This window comes from Schistocerca nitens, chromosome 10 (assembly GCF_023898315.1).
Source record: "Schistocerca nitens isolate TAMUIC-IGC-003100 chromosome 10, iqSchNite1.1, whole genome shotgun sequence".
Taxonomy (NCBI): domain Eukaryota; kingdom Metazoa; phylum Arthropoda; class Insecta; order Orthoptera; family Acrididae; genus Schistocerca; species Schistocerca nitens.
In genome coordinates this window covers 156,036,976-156,055,172 of record NC_064623.1, presented here as the reverse complement: position 1 = coordinate 156,055,172, position 18,197 = coordinate 156,036,976, and the positions used below count along the sequence as shown (strand labels likewise).

At 47.3% G+C, this 18,197-nt stretch overlaps 1 protein-coding gene and 1 pseudogene across 2 annotated transcripts in view; both read left to right on the top strand.

Annotated features, from left to right (window-relative positions):
• The window catches only part of LOC126210555 (arylalkylamine N-acetyltransferase 1-like), a 168,869-nt gene that overhangs the window by 32,382 nt on the left and 118,290 nt on the right, over positions 1–18,197 (top strand). The window lies entirely within an intron of this gene.
• LOC126210990 (5S ribosomal RNA) lies at positions 16,349–16,466 on the top strand (annotated as a pseudogene).

The window sequence follows — 18,197 nt, the reverse complement described above, 5'->3', positions numbered from 1 at the left end:
GGGAATTAATCCTGGTGAAAATATGATCACTGGGCTGCAACATTGCGATAAAATGAAGATAGCCGATGCAGACAGGTCTGCATCTAATATGGCCAAGAAAGCAAGACAAACATCCAGGAAGGTGAAAAGAAGCTGGAAGACCTGCTAGAGGCCAAAGAGGGGCCATCATATGCAGCAGGACAGTTTTAATTAACTGTAAGTAACAAATTTCAAAAGTTTTTCTTTAAAGTCAATTTCCCGCAAACTAAAATTTTCAGTACATATGCCCCATTATATCAGAAAGTATCATAAATAAACGAATGAAATTTTCAGAGACTCTGCGTAAAATAAAAAGCCATCTCTGGTACTACATTCACTAATATTCACAAAAAAAAGTTTCTGCAGAAAAAAATTAATATTTTTTGTTAATACATTTAAAAACGTATTTCTTAACAACTATAAAATGGATAAAGTAGATTTTAGTACAGTTGACTCTATTAGCATTATGTAACATACAGTAAAAATATTAAGGTACTGCATCAAATAGTTTTTTCAGAAATGGGTCAAATACTTGCCTAAATTAACATGGGTTAGATAGGCAGGGTGTGGTCCCCCTAATACAATTGTGTTCTGTGACGAAAATACTTTCCATACCCGCAGTAATGCCAATCGGCATATTTTTGGCTTATGGGTTGAAACTTTCTCATGTAATCGAACATATACTGGAGTGGCCTAAATAGTTTTTGCGCTCTAACCTTTAACAAGACTTAGATCCTTTCTTTCTTGCCGACTTAGCTGCAACTCGCATATCACACCTGGACATGCTCGAACATTGTGTAATGCCACAGTCACAACATGATATGGGCGCAGAATTTATTTTCCAGCAAGATGCCGCGCCAGCACATTATCGTCGTGAAGTTGTCGCGTAACTCCGTAGAAATGAGCCGGACTGGACTGGACGTGATGGAACAGTACGCTGGCCAACACTGTCATCTGATTTAACTCCAGTGGGATTACATTAAAGACAAAGTGTTTGTTTCTCCGCCTCCGGAAAACGTCGACGGGCTGCGACAAGGGCTAACAGAAGCAGATGCCAACATACACCAAGACTTGCGACATAGGATTTGTCAGGAAACTGATTACACGTCGGACATTTGTCGTGTTACAAAAGGTAGCCACAGTGAACACTTCTAAATAAAAGCTGAAGATATACTACGTTCACTGTTGTATGAAACATTTCTGCAACTTACTGACCTTTTTCACAATTAAGGGTTACTTTTGTATACCTAATCTGTAAACACTCCGTATAGGGCTAGGAACACTCAGGCTGACATTCTGTTGAAACCCATAGCTGGACATAGGTCGCCTTGATGTCCAGTTCCATTAGGAACCGTGTGCACCACAGCCATATCATTGTCAATATACAGAGCATCGGTCGTGAATATTAAAATCATTTATTTTACGGATCGATTTCGGTCACTGTGCTAGAAAACGTAAGAACCATCAGACATGACGATCTCAACACAAACGTAGCCCCGTTTATAGCCACCATCAGAAAACCACAGAAACAGTAAATATATGCAAATATACAGATTTTCGTACATAGTAAATAATTCGAACCTTGTAGGCCTATCATAATAACACAACATTTTCTGTGAGGTATAACATATACTGCGTTCTTTACTTGCAATAGATATCTTCACTTTTACTGCATACAGTAATGTTTAAATTTACAAATCAAATAGCTCCGAGCACTATGGGACTTAACTTCTGAGGTCATCAGTCCCCTAGAACTTAGAACTACTTAAACCTAACTAACCTAAGGACATCACACACATACATGCCCGAGGCAGGATTCGAACCTGCGACCGTAGTGGTCGCGCGGATCCAGACTGTAGCGCCTAGAACCGCTCGGCCACCCTGGCCGGCTAAAATTTACAGAAGAGCCTATCTTGTAACCTTAGCAGTAGGCGATCCAACGTACAGTGAGCTTGTTGTAGCTTACACCGGCAACTAGCTAAGCTCAGGATAGGAAAAACAAGCATTATAGTGCTCTCTATATTCCAAAGCGTATAACACGATCACATCAAACACAACAAATACCATTAATAGAAAAACCAAAGCTTCCATAAAAACAACCTTTAAAATCACCATCTTTTATCGTCAGAAGTCATAGCAAAACTTTAGAAACGTAGTACAAGCATAATAAAAATTACAATAAATTACGTCCTCTAACGTAAAGTACAATATAAATTTTTTTATAAAAATATACCTAATGTAAAAGCACATAGTAATTTCTTAAAAACAAATACAGAAAATTAACATCAGAGACATCTTTTTTACGTTTCCAAAAATTCGTTTAAACGTAAAAACATTAAGACTTCACGATGGGACGTTACGCCCTCTCTTATCATACGCGAAAATTTGACAGACATAATGATGCCTTAACAGGCATTCACCAAAAATAATGAAAATATATTAACAAAAATATAATATGGTGTACTGGACCTGTAATTCTGCTCTTTTTCGTGTGAGAATTCGATCTGTAAAATAAAGGAATTCAATATTTACGACCGATGCTGCCATTTATCCAAAACACATGGACACATGTCAGTCCTATAACCTCCGCATCAAGCCAAAGCTACCGCCAAATGCACATTGGGCCCTCAAGTCCGGCTAAGCACTGTCGTGTACCAAAATTAATTCAGTGCCGTTTACCAGTCAAGGTACTTGGAAACGGCCTGCAGTGCCTGTACCCAGCGGACACCAACCGTCTTGCCGCTCCGAGACGCGCCAACTAACTCACCATTCACGCTCCTCCGACTCTAGCCAGCGATGGCACCACCACCTAGCGTCAAAGACGCACTAAGTAGCAGATTCCCACTAATTGCTGCACTCCGCATTTTCACCTTTCAATGCGACACATTTTGCTGTATCCGCCTAGAAGTCGATTCCTCCGCACAACTGGCTGGTCGTACGGGTAGTCGCCCCGCCAGGCGTACGTGGATGAAGGGCTTTAATGAACACCGAGATATTTTCCTTCTATGGCCTGGGCTGTTTACCAAGTCGCCTCCATAGCGCCTTGGGGGGGGGGGGGGGGTCTCCGGGGCACACATCGCTGGCAGGTAGCATGCTTGTCGCAGCTGATCGGGTACCCTCGCAGCGCCACGCGGATATCCAACAGCTCCCTACTACACTCCTGGAAATGGAAAAAAGAACACATTGACACCGGTGTGTCAGACCCACCATACTTGTTCCGGACACTGCGAGAGGGCTGTACAAGCAGTGATCACACGCACGGCACAACGGACACACCAGGAACCGCGGTGTTGGCCGTCGAATGGCGCTAGCTGCGCAGCATTTGTGCACCGCCGCCGTCAGTGTCAGCCAGTTTGCCGTGGCATACGGAGCTCCATCGCAGTCTTTAACACAGGTAGCATGCCGCGACAGCGTGGACGTGAACCGTATGTGCAGTTGACGGACTTTGAGCGAGGGCGTATAGTGGGCATGCGGGAGGCCGGGTGGACGTACCGCCGAATTGCTCAACACGTGGGGCGTGAGGTCTCCACAGTACATCGATGTTGTCGCCAGTGGTCGGCGGAAGGTGCACGTGCCCGTCGACCTGGGACCGGACCGCAGCGACGCACGGATGCACGCCAAGACCGTAGGATCCTACGCAGTGCCGAAGGGGACCGCACCGCCACTTCCCAGCAAATTAGGGACACTGTTGCTCCTGGGGTATCGGCGAGGACCATTCGCAACCGTCTCCATGAAGCTGGGCTACGGTCCCGCACACCGTTAGGCCGTCTTCCGCTCACGCCCCAACATCGTGCAGCCCGCCTCCAGTGGTGTCGCGACAGGCGTGAATGGAGGGACGAATGGAGACGTGTCGTCTTCAGCGATGAGAGTCGCTTCTGCCTTGGTGCCAATGATGGTCGTATGCGTGTTTGGCGCCGTGCAGGTGAGCGCCACAATCAGGACTGCATACGACCGAGGCACACAGGGCCAACACCCGGCATCATGGTGTGGGGAGCGATCTCCTACACTGGCCGTACACCACTGGTGATCGTCGAGGGGACACTGAATAGTGCACGGTACATCCAAACCGTCATCGAACCCATCGTTCTACCATTCCTAGACCGGCAAGGGAACTTGCTGTTCCAACAGGACAATGCACGTCCGCATGTATCCCGTGCCACCCAACGTGCTCTAGAAGGTGTAAGTCAACTACCCTGGCCAGCAAGATCTCCGGATCTGTCCCCCATTGAGCATGTTTGGGACTGGATGAAGCGTCGTCTCACGCGGTCTGCACGTCCAGCACGAACGCTGGTCCAACTGAGGCGCCAGGTGGAAATGGCATGGCAATCCGTTCCACAGGACTACATCCAGCATCTCTACGATCGTCTCCATGGGAGAATAGCAGCCTGCATTGCTGCGAAAGGTGGATATACACTGTACTAGTGCCGACATTGTGCATGCTCTGTTGCCTGTGTCTATGTGCCTGTGGTTCTGTCAGTGTGATCATGTGATGTATCTGACCCCAGGAATGTGTCAATAAAGTTTCCCCTTCCTGGGACAATGAATTCACGGTGTTCTTATTTCAATTTCCAGGAGTGTATTTAGGCCATCAACGGACCGAGGAAAGTTAATTCCTCACTACGCCTCATGTCGACAGTACCAGCAGTTCCGATCTGCTCCATTAGCAGTTCAGTCCCAGCGCTACCATCTGGCTCTAAGCTCTAAGCACTGTGGGACTTAACATTTGAGGTCATCAGTCCCATACACGTACAACTACTTAAAGCTAACTAACCTGAGGACATCACACACATCCATGCCCGGGGCAGGTTTCGAACCTGCGACCGTAGCACCAGCGCGATTCCGGACTGAAGCGCCTATAACCGCTCGGCCACAGCGGCCGGCTGGCGCAGCTGTTTCGTCTCAGCGTTCCCCGCCAACAGTACTGGCCCAATAATGTCAGAAGTCTTCATGCTGCTGCCTATCATTCAAGGACCTTATAACCGAGTTTCCTTTAAAATGTCTTCGATCACTCCTCATGACGAGAAAACTTTACATTTAGCTAAATGATGGATGACTTGCATGAAACCTTTGCTGGAGAAGTGTGCATTTTGGATGCTCGGGAAATATTGCACCTCGAAAATCGTTGCCACTCTGGAAGTGCCTGAATGGTTTCTTGATACGAGGAAAGGGAAAGCAGTCGCTGGGCACCGTGTCCCGAGAATATGGTCTGTACGAGTACGTCCTGCGCAAAGTGGAAGGGAGCAAAAGCTCATATTGTTTCAAGGATGCGTAAGAAAATCGGCTGTGCCATTTCACAAGAACCACCGTCGCATTTGCTTGGAGCGATTCAGATGATCGTGGAGAACCTAAATCTAGATGACCAGATGCGTATTTGAACCGTCGTCCTCCCGAACAGTGTGAGTCCAACGTGTTATCGAGCGAAAACACCTCTAAGGCAGCTTTGTGCAACGCTTCGTCTTGATAGGCTCCCATAACTTGATCACGTGTCTTCGGTAGTACAGTCCTGTGACAGTTTGCCCCCGAGGGGCACAATCAGCTAGCAACAACTCCCCTGATGATGGGTGGGTCCTCAGGTCATTGAGTCGTGGTGAATCCAGATGATGATCGGTTTGCGTTCAGGAAAGGTGAGGCACCAGTGAGGCAACTCTGACGTTGCGGTTAATTATGGAAGCAAGAAAGATGAATAATCAAGACACGCTCATAGAATATGTCAGCCTGAAAAAAACGTTCGACTGTGTGAAATAATGTTCGAAATTCTGAGTAAAATAAGGGTAAGCATTAGCAAAATACAGGTAATATACAATAAGAACCCAGAGGGAACAATAAGACTGAAAGACTAAGAATGAAGTGCTCCGATTAAAGGGAAGAAGGGGTGTAGTCCTTCTCCCCTACTCTTCAGTCTACACATCGAACAAGGAATGATAGAAATAAAAGTAAGGATAAAGAGTGGATTTACAGTTAAAGGTGAAAAGAAAACGATGAAAAGATTCTCTGATGACATTGATACCCTCAGTGAAAGTAAAGAATTACACGACCTGTTGAATGGAATGAACATTATACTAGTAAAGAGTATGGAGAGGGAGAAAATCAAAGAAAGACGAAAGTAATGCAAGGTAGTAGCAATGAGAAAGGTGTAAAGCTCAACATCAGAATTGGAGGTCAGGAGTTACACTACTGGCCATTAAAATTGCTGTACCACGAAAATGACGTGCTACAGACGCGAAATTTAACCGACAGGAAGAAGATGCTGTGATATGCAAATGATTAGCTTTTCAGAGCATTCACACAAGGTTGGCGCCGGTGGCGACACCTACAACGTGCTGACATGATTAAAGTTTCCAACCAATTTCTCATACACCAACAGCAGTTGACCGGCGTTGCCTGGTGAAACGCTGTTTTGATGCCTCGTGTAAGGAGGAGAAATGCGTACCATCAAGTTTCCGACTTTGATAAAGGTCGGATTGTAGCCTATCGCGATTGGGGTTTATCGTATCGCGACATTGCTGCTCGCGTTGGTCGAGATCCAATGACTGTTAGCAGAATATGGAATCGGTGGGTTCAGGAGGGTAATATGGAACGTCGTGCTGGATCCCAACGGCCTCGTATCACTAGCAGTCGACATGACAGGCATCTTATCCGCATGGCTGTAACGGATCGTGCAGCCACGTCTCGATCCTTGAGTCAGCAGGTGGGGACGTTTGCTAGACAACAACCATGTACACGAACGGTTCGACGACGTTTACAACAGCATGGACTATCAGATCGGAGACCGTGGCTGTGGTTACCCTTGACGCTGCATCACAGACAGGATCGCCTGAGATGGTGTACTCAACGAAGAACCTGGGTGCACGAATGGCAAAACGTCATTTTTTCGCATGAATCCAGGTTCTGTTTACAGCATCATGATGGTCGCTTTCGTGTTTGGCGACATCGCGGTGAACGCACATTGGGAGCGTGTATTCGTCATCGCCATACTGGCGTTTCAACCTGCGTGATGGTATGGGGTGCCATTGGTTACACGTCTCGGTCACCTCTTGTTCGCATTTACGGTGCTTTGAACAGTGGACGTTACATTTCAGATGTGTTAAGCCCCGTGGCTGTACCCTTCATTCGATCCCTGCGAAACACTACATTTCAGCAGGTTAATGCACGACCGCATGTTTCAGGTGCTGTACTGGCCTTTCTGGATACAGAAAATGTTCGACTGCTACCCTGGCCAGCACATTCTCCAGACCTCACACCAATTGAAACCTCTGGTCAATGGTGGCCGAGCAACTGGCTCGTCACAATACGCCAATCCCTACTCGTGATGAACTGTGGTATCGTGTTGAAGCTGCATGGGCAGCTGTAGCTGTACACGCCATCCAAGCTCTGTTTGACTCAATGATCAGGCGTATCAAGGCCGTTATTACGGCCAAAGGTGGTTGTTCTGGGTACTGATTTCTCAGGATCTATGCACCGAAATTGCGTGAAAATGTAATCACATATCTATTCTAGTATAATATATTTGTCCAATGAATACCTGTTTATCATCTGCATTTCTTCTTGGTGTAGCAATTTTAATGGGCAGTAGTGTAGATGTTAAGGAATCCTGCTACCAGGGGAGCAAAAGAACCGACGATGAACGGAGCAAGGAGAACCTCAAAAGCAGACTAGCACTGGCAAAAAGAGCATTCCTGGCCAAGACAAGCCTTCTAGTATCAAACGTAGGCCGTAATTGGATAAATACATTTCTAAGAAAGTGGGTTTGGAGCACAGCATTGTGTGGTACGAAACATGGATTATGGGAAAACTGGAAGAGAAGAGAATGGAGTTATTTAAGATTTGATGATACAGAAAAAAGTTAAAAATTAAGGTAAGGAATGAGGAGGTTCTCAGCAGAATCGGCGAGGAAAGGAATGTATGGGAAACATCGAGAAGAAGACAGGGACAGGAGGATAAGACAAGAGTTAAGAATCAGTAAACAGCTTCCATGGCACTAGAGGAGCTGTATAGTGCACTAATTGTAGGGGGAGACAGAGGGTGGAGCGCTTCCAGCAAGTAGTTGTGGACGTAGGTTGCAAGTGCTACTCTGAGATAAAAAGTTTGGCGCTGGAGAGGAATTCTTGCCGGACAGCATAAAACCAGTCAGAAGCGATGATAGGACATAACGCATAAGGGAATAACTTCCATGGTACGAGAGGGAGCTATAGATGGCAAAAACTGCAGGGGAAGACAGAGATTGGAATACGTCCAGCAATTAATTGAGGACTTAGTGCCATTTTGAGATGAAGGAATTGGTGACGTGGAGAAATTCGTGGCAGGCCACATCCAAACTGTCAGGAGACAGATGAGCCAAAGGAAAAAAAATCCACAAGTTCTCACTGTCTGCTTTACTCGCGTGTATTGCCGTCATAGTGACAGACAGAACACGTGCATGATGAGTAGGTGCCTGAAGAAATCATCTCTATTGGCCAGACACAGCCGCGAGATATTCACTGTTGTCCAAATTCGGTGAGCTTTATGACTGCGCAGCGCGAAATCCACTTGTCATTCTAGTCGAGCGACGTCGTTATCCTGAAGGGTTATTCACAAGATGTGCACGTGGGGGCGCGAATTATAGTCCATGAAGACGAATGCCTCGCCAATATGTTGCCGATATGGTTGCACTATCGGTCGGGAGGATGGCATTCACGGATCGTACACCCGTTACAGCGCCTTCCATAACAAACAGCGACGTACGTTGGCCCCACATAATGACACCCCAAAACAGCAGGGAACCTCCACCTTGCTGCACTCGCTGGACAGTTTGTCCAATGCGCTCAGCCTGACCGGGTTGCCTCCAAACACGTCTCCGACGATTTTCTGGTTGAAGGCATATGCGACAGTCATCGGTGAAGAGAACGTGATGCCATCCTGAGCGGTCCATTCGGCATGTTGTTGGGTCTATCTGTACCGCGCTACATGGTGTCGTGGTTGCAGAGATGGACCTCGCCACGGACGTCGGGAGCTGCGCATCATGCAGCCTATTGCGCAGTTTGAGTCGTAACACGACGTCCTGTGGCGGCACGAAAAGCATTATTCAATATGGTGGCATTGCTGCCAGGGTTCCTGCGAGCCATAGTCCGTAGGTAGCCCTTGGGCGGCCTGAGCGAGGCATGTCATCGACAGTTCCTGTCTCTCTGTATCTCCTCCATGTCTGAACAGCATCGCTTTGGTTCCCTCGGAGACTAACCACCTTCCACACGGAGCACGTCCATACCTCACCACCGACTTCTAGTATCAGCCGCACGCAGTTGACGTCAACAAGTATATGGGCCTGAAGATGACGTTGTTACAACGTTGAAACTAGTTGCCAAGATAAAATCGACACCTTAAATACAGCTGGAGGAATTTCTACATTTTTAATATAAATTTATACCAGCTGACGTCCCACTGTCCTCCATTTCAACTATGAATGTATGAAAATCTTTTGTGTTTTACATACGTCAGTCATTTTCTGGAGCTTTCAGCTGATTTTTAACCAACCATATCCTGATATTTCCCTTAGCTATCCGAGGGCACCTTACAGCAACGGTAATTATATGTGAGTTTTTAGATGTTTCTGTGTCACGAGGCTCTCGTATTGTAAGCAAATATTTGAATGTTGCCCAGCTCATGATCTTTTACATAACCATAAAATGGCCCAATATGGACCGAAATCCATTTTGTTAAACAAAAACTAAATCCCTTCAACATATAATCTGAATGAGAAGTAATTGAAATTTCCCACATGAAGGTTTTACTGAAGTATAAACATGAAAGCATCTCTTTATTACATAAGACTTATGTCTCCATTGGCTTTTTTTTCTCTGTTCTCCTTACATCAGACAATAGAGTTACTCCTTCAGAGGAGTGATATATTCGCTGCAGTGACAATGGCGGTCTCCCACCAGTGTAGACGTTCTAGAAAAGCCCCGTGTCTTCCCCTAGCGCCACAGCCAAATGTCCGTGAGGCGTGTCGGTATGATGTTCCCACGTCCATCACCCCTTTGACCTGACCTTTGTCAAAGTGTCAAAGAATGTGATCACCTACATGTGCTCCGGGGACAGTTTCAGTAACATTAGAGAGATCCCAAAGCCATCACGAACTCGCACTGTGCTTATTCTGAAGGAATAGATTTTTGTGTACAGAAAAATAAGTTCGCATAAAGAAAATGAATATAGCCTCGTAGGATATGTTAACTAAGATAACGTAAAATGGTGCAAGATGTTCGAAATTTTTAGAAAAAAATAAGTGTAAGTTATAGAATAAGACGGGTAAGACAAAATAAGAATAGAAGACCAGTAACGAAGTGCTAGGATGAAAAAGGTTGTAAGACAGGGATGCAGGCTTTCTCCCTTACCGTTTGGTTCAAAAAATGGTTCAAATGGCTCTAAGAACTGTGGGACAACATCTGAGGCCATCAGTCCCCTAGACGTAGAACTACTTAAACCTAACTTAATCCAAGGACATCACACACATCCATCCCAGAGGCAGGATTCGAACCTGCAACCACAGCAGCAGCTCGGTTCCGGACTGAAGCTCCTAGAACCACTCGGCCCCAGCGGCCGGCTACTGTTTATACGTTGATGATATTATTGTAGAAATAAAACAGATTTTCATAAATGACATTAAAATGCAGGGAGAAATACAATGACTCTCCGATGACTTTTGCGTGCCTCCACGAAAGTAAGGAAGAATTACAGTGTGGTGTCACCGCCAGACACCACACTTGCTAGGTGGTAGCCTTTAAATCGGCCGCGGTCCGTTAGTATACGTCGGACCCGCGTGTCGCCACTATCAGTGATTGCAGACCGTCGCCGCCACACGGCAGGTCTAGAGAGACTTCCTACCACTCGCCCCAGATGTACAACCGACTTTGCTAGCGATGGCTCACTGACAAAATACGCTCTCATTTGCCGAGACGATAGTTTAACATAGCCTTCAGCTACGTCATTTGCTACGACCTAGCAAGGCGCCATTATCAGTTACTATTGATATTGATTCATGTACCGGCAAGACCGACGTTTTTCATTAACGGATAAAAGTTAAGTATTCCACCAGCTACGTCCGTTTTTCTAAATTCTAATTTCCTTGTCCTGTTCCAGACCTCACGCCAGCCTGCGTGAGCTAAAACGCGTGCCTTTCGGCCTCCTTCTAGTAACCCGGTGTTGGCTCTCCTGCCAACCAAAACATACAGTACACAGTGAATGGGACAAAACCGTCTGCTGAGTACGAAATGTGGATTGACCCTAAATCGAAGAAAGACGAAGGTAATACGTAGTAGCAGAAATGAGAGTAGTGAGAAACTTAACGTCAGATTTGGGGAGTTCTGCTGTCTTGGAAGGAAGATAGCATATGGCGGAAGGCGTAAAGAGGACATAAAAAACCGCTAGTAGAGGAAAAAGAGCATTTCTGGTCAAGAGAAGTCTAGTAGTATCAAACGTAGGCCTTAATCTGAGGAAAAACTCTCTGAGAATGTACGTTTGGAGCTCAGAGCTGTATGGTAGTCAATCATGAAGAGTGGGAAAGTCAGAACAGAAGAGAATCAAAGCGTTTGAGAAGTAGCTCTATAGAGTAATGTTGAAAACTAGGTGGAATGATAAAGTAGGGAATTGACGAAAAAAGGAACATGCGGAAAAGACCGCCGTGCTGCTGTTACGGTATCAGGTTCGAATCCTGCCTCGGGCATGGATGTGTGTAATGTCCTTAGGTTAGTTAGGTTTAAGTAGTTCTAAGTTCTAGGGGACTGATGACCTCATATGTTAAGTCCCACAGTTCTTAGAGCCATTTGAACCATTTTTTGAACTAAACAGTAAGGGAGAAATCCTGCATCCCTGTCTTACAACCTTTTTCATCGTAGCACTTCGTTACTGTTCTTCTAGTCTTATTTTGTCTTACCCGTCTTATTCTATAACTTACACCTATTTAGTCCCATAGTGCTTGGAGCCATTTCAACCATTTTGAAAAGACCGCCAAGAAAACGGGACACGATATTAAATGTACACTCCTGGAAATGGAAAAAAGAACACATTGACACCGGTGTGTCAGACCCACCATACTTGCTCCGGACACTGCGAGAGGGCTGTACAAGCAATGATCACACGCACGGCACAGCGGACACACCAGGAACCGCGGTGTTGGCCGTCGAATGGCGCTAGCTGCGCAGCATTTGTGCACCGCCGCCGTCAGTGTCAGCCAGTTTGCCGTGGCATACGGAGCTCCATCGCAGTCTTTAACACTGGTAGCATGCCGCGACAGCGTGGACGTGAACCGTATGTGCAGTTGACGGACTTTGAGCGAGGGCGTATAGTGGGCATGCGGGAGGCCGGGTGGACGTACCGCCGAATTGCTCAACACGTGGGGCGTGAGGTCTCCACAGTACATCGATGTTGTCGCCAGTGGTCGGCGGAAGGTGCACGTGCCGGTCGACCTGGGACCGGACCGCAGCGACGCACGGATGCACGCCAAGACCGTAGGATCCTACGCAGTGCCGTAGGGGACCGCACCGCGACTTCCCAGCAACTTAGGGACACTGTTGCTCTTGGGGTATCGGCGAGGACCATTCGCAACCGTCTCCATGAAGCTGGGCTACGGTCCCGCACACCGTTAGGCCGTCTTCCGCTCACGCCCCAACATCGTGCAGCCCGCCTCCAGTGGTGTCGCGACAGGCGTGAATGGAGGGACGAATGGAGACGTGTCGTCTTCAGCGATGAGAGTCGCTTCTGCCTTGGTGCCAATGATGGTCGTATGCGTGTTTGGCGCCGTGCAGGTGAGCGCCACAATCAGGACTGCATACGACCGAGGCACACAGGGCCAACACCCGGCATCATGGTGTGGGGAGCGATGTCCTACACTGGCCGTACACCACTGGTGATCGTCGAGGGGACACTGAATAGTGCACGGTACATCCAAACCGTCATCGAACCCATCGTTCTACCATTCCTAGACCGGCAAGGGAACTTGCTGTTCCAACAGGACAACGCACGTCCGCATGTATCCCGTGCCACCCAACGTGCTCTAGAAGGTGTAAGTCAACTACCCTGGCCAGCAAGATCTCCGGATCTGTCCCCCATTGAGCATGTTTGGGACTGGATGAAGCGTCGTCTCACGCGGTCTGCACGTCCAGCACGAACGCTGGTCCAACTGAGGCGCCAGGTGGAAATGGCATGGCAAGCTGTTCCACAGGACTACATCCAGCATCTCTACGATCGTCTCCATGGGAGAATAGCAGCCAGCATTGCTGCGAAAGGTGGATATACACTGTACTAGTGCCGACATTGTGCATGCTCTGTTGGCTGTGTCTATGTGCCTGTGGTTCTGTCAGTGTGATCATGTGATGTATCTGACCCCAGGAATGTGTCAATAAAGTTTCCCCTTCCTGGGACAATGAATTCACGGTGTTCTTATTTCAATTTCCAGGAGTGTATTATGGCATCAGGGAATAGCCTTCACGATACTCGAGGGACCTACAGAGGAAAAAACTTTAGGGGAAGACAGAGACTGGAGAACATTACACAAATAACTGGGAACGTAGGATACAAGTGCTACTCTGAGATGATGTTGGCACAAAAGAGAAAAGGATGAAATTTTAACCAATATCTATTGTAGCATCAGCGTTATAGCATTCGGTCGAGGTGTTCTTGGTATGCCACTTTACATTGTATACTCTTTCCATTATCAGGACAAGTCTGAGCTCCTAAGCCACGCTACCGCTCAGTGGACAACAGGTCGCTAAATGGGCGCTCATGCCTGCTGGCGCGTCACAGACCCGCGTAGATTGCCTTAAGCAAACAGCCGCTTAGCGTTACAGCTAACAAGGCCGCAAAGTGGATACCGCGAAGGGCGGCAACGAGCGCACGTACATTCACTCTCGCACCCACACGCACGCACTCACGCACACACACACACACACATACACACACACACACACACGCGCGCGCGCGCGCGCACACACACACACACACACACACATACACGCACGCACACACACACACACACACATACACATAAACACTTACACACGCTCGTGTATAGCTGTGCTCATCTTTCACGCCACAGCCGCACCCATCTCAACTGAACTGACGGGCGGAGTGTCAAGATACTTTCACATTGTCCCTAAGTACTTACGGACGTTCTTTCTGGTGCAAATTGTGTGGCTGAACAGCACAACACCAGGTGATAGGTCTGGTTTTAGCAATTTTTTAAATTTCCAGTATATTTTAGGCCCCGTAGAAAATATATAAATAAGAAGTTGCAAAACGCGTGAAAAAAAGCTTGTTATTATAAGATTATTACACTACTGGTCATTAAAATTGCTACACCACGAATATGACGTACTACAGACGCGAAATTTAACCGACAGGAAGAAGATGCTGTGATATGCAAACGATTAGCTTTTCAGAGCATTCACACAAGGTTGGCGCCAGTGGCGACACCTACAACGTGCTGACATTATTAAAGTTTCCAACCAATTTCTCATACACCAACAGCAGTTGACCGGCTTTGCCTGGTGAAACGTTGTTGTGATACCTCGTGTAAGAAGGAGAAATGCGTACCATCACGTTTCCGACTTTGATAAAGGTCGGATTGTAGCCTATCGCGATTGCGGTTTATCGTATCGCGACATTGTTGCTCGCGTTGGTCGAGATCCAATTACTATTAGCAGACTATGGAATCGGTGGGTTCAGGAGGGTAATACGGAACGCCGTGCAGGATCCCAACGGGCACGTATCACTAGCAGTCGAGATGACAGGCATCTTATCCGTATGGCTGTAACGGATCTTGCAGCCACGTCTCGATCCCTGAGTCAACAGATTGGGACGCTTGGAAGACAAAAACCATCTTCACGAACAGTTCGACGACGTTAGCAGCAGCATGGACTATCAGCTCGGAGACCATGGCTGCGGCTACCCTTGACGCTGCATCACAGACAGAAGCACCTACGATGGTTTACTCAACGACGAACCTGGGTGCACGAATGGCAAAACGTCATTCTTTCGGATGAATACAGGTTCTGTTTACAGCATCATGATGGTCGCATCCATGTTTGGCGAAATCGCGGTGAACGCACATTGGGAGCGTGTATTAGTCATCGTCATACCGGCGTATCACCCGGCGTGATGGTACGGCGTGCCATTGGTTACACGTCTCGGACACCTCTTGTTCGAATTGACGGCACTTCGAACAGTGCACGTTACACCATATGTGTTACGACGCGTGGCTCTACCCTTCATTCCATCCAAGCGAAACCCTACATTTTAGCAGGATAATGCACGGCCGCATGTTGCAGGTCCTGTACAGGCCTTTCTGGATACTGAAAATGTTCGACTGCTGCCCTGGCCAGCACATTCTCCAGATCTCTCACCAATTGAAAACGTCTGGTCAATGGTGGCCGAACAACTGTCTCGTCGCAATACGCCAGTCAATACTCTTGATGAATTCTGGTATCGTGTTGAAGCTGCATGGGCAGCTGTACCTGTACACGCCATCCAAGCTCTGTTTGACTCAATGCCCAGGCGTATCAAGGCCGTTATTACGGTCAGAGGTGGTTGTTCTGAGTACTGATTTCTCAGGATCTATGCACCGAAATTGCGTGAAAATGTAATCACATGTCAGTTCTAGTATAATATATGTGTTCAATGAATACCCGTTTATCATCTGCATTTATTCTTGGTGTAGCAATTTTAATGGCCAATAGTGCATGTACTGTGATGGTGCAGTACTCCTTGAAAAAGTGCCTACGTGACGTCCTTGGGTGAACACCACTAATTATTCTCACTGCTCTCCCCGTCACCGCAGCTAGACTTGGACCACGATATGATGTCCCTGTAACATTTCTATCTGATGCTCACCCTGCAGCGGCTCGAAAACTAATTGATGGTACAATAGCCGTCCGCGTTGGTCTAGCGGTTCTAGGCGCTCAGTCCGGAACCGCGCGACTGCTACGGTCGCAGGTTCGAATCCTGTCTCGGGCATGGATGTGTGTGATGTCCTTAGGTTAGTTAGGTTTAAGTAGTTCTAAGTTCTAGGGGACTGATGACCACAGATGTTAAGTCCCACAGTGCTCAGAGCCGTTTTTGATGGTACAATAAATCGTATCTACAATAAAAAATTGCGACTAGTCGCATATTCGTAAATCATCGATTTAAATCATAGTTGCAGTTCGTCATCCATAACGGACATACTGAAATTAAACATTATCATCGTAATCATTTATTGCATATAAACAGGCCATTCAGGCCCACAGCAGCAGACAGAAATATACAAATACGTCAACATAAAACATAACGTAATGATCAATAGATCAAGTCCACGAATCACGTTTGTGCCAACGGCCTTGCCGCAGTGGTAACACCGGTTCCCGTCAGATCACCGAAGTTAAGCGCTGTCGAGCTGGGCAGGTTGTTGGATGGGTGACCATCCGGTCTGCCGAGCGCTGTTGGCAAGCGGAGTGCACTCAACCTTTGTGAGGCAAACTGAGGAGCTACTTGATTGAGAAGTAGCGGCTCCGGTCTCGGAAACTGACATACGGCTGGGAGAGCGGTGTGCTGACCACATGCCCCTCCATATCCGCATCCAGTGACGCCTGTGGCCTGAGGATGACACGGCGGCCGGTCCGTACCGTTGGGTCTTCATGACCTGTTCAGGAGGAGGATGAGGAATCATGGTTAAATAGAACATCACAGAAACTAATTAGACACGTTGCCCATTTACTTCTGTCTCGGGCATCCTCGAGGCTGGCTGTTGCATCTGCTACCTCCGTCTTTCCAGCTCCTTCGCGAACGACCTCTTGGGCGTCCACCAGTCGGTTGATGTACCAATACTTTGTCAAGAATAGTACCTCTGCTCGGAGAAAATGTTATGCCCACTATAGTTCTCTTCTTGCAATTACTCTCCAAGTCAACCACGTACTGCTTCCCGTGAAGTGCATCCTTCATGGGGTCAAACAGATGGAAGACGGAAGGTTTTGTTAACACCTCTAGAGTGCGCTGACGAGGGTGAGGCCTTGAGTTGTCATAGAGAAAGAGAAGTTCGCTTGCATTTTTCAGGCTATGACCACGCTGAAGTGGCTTCCTCAATCTCCTGACGGTAGTACAACATACTTCAGAGTTGATCGTTGCATCACGAGGGAGGACAAAAAAAACAGAATAACTCTTCACAGTCCCAGAAGACCGTCGCCACGACTTTACTGGTTGAGGGAGCGGCTTTGAACTTTTTCTTCGGAGGAGACATACATCTACACCTACAATTATACTACGCAAGCCACCCAACGGTGTGTGGCGAAGGGCACTTTACGTGCCACTGTCATTACCTCCCTTTCCTGTTCCAGTCGCGTATGGTTCGCGGGAAGAATGACTGCCGGAAAGCCTCCGTGGGCGCTCGAATCCCTCTAATTTTACATTCCTGATCTCCTCGGGAGGTATATGTAGGGGGAAGGAATATATTTGATACCTCATCCAGAAACGCACCCTCTCGAAATCTGGACAGCAAACTACACCGCGATGCAGAACGCCTCTCTTTGGATCTTCTCTATCTCCTCCGTCAACCCGACCTGGTACGGATCCCACACTAATGAGCAATACTGTAGGTCGAACGACTTTTGTAAGCCACCTCCTTTGTTGATGGACTACATTTTCTAAGGACTCTCCCAATGAATCTCAACCTGGCACCCGCCTTACCAACAATTAATTTTATATGATCATTCCACTTCAAATCGTTCCGTACGCATACTTCCAGATATTTTACAGAAGTAACTGCTACCAGTGTTTGTTCCGCTATCATATAATCTTACCATAAAGGATCCTTCTTTCTATGTATTCCCAATACATTACATTTGTCTATGTTAAGGGTCAGACATGGCGTGGCGGCACTCCATGGTTCCCATTTTGTTGCCGGTTCTAAGTAATGAATCCATGTTTCATCGCCAGCGGCGATGTTCGACATAAAACTGTCACAATCAGTCTCGTAACGCGCAAGCAATTGCGCACAAATGATCTTCTGTTGCTCTTTAAGGTTAGGCGGCAAGGAACCCAGCGCCCACACACCTTTGGGTACTTCAACGGGTGGACGAGTGTGTCAGCGCTAACAATAGAGACGTCCAGCTGTGCACCGAGGTGTTTGACCGTGATCGGTCAGTAACCTCAAAAGAGACAATCCGCACGTTACAACACTGCAT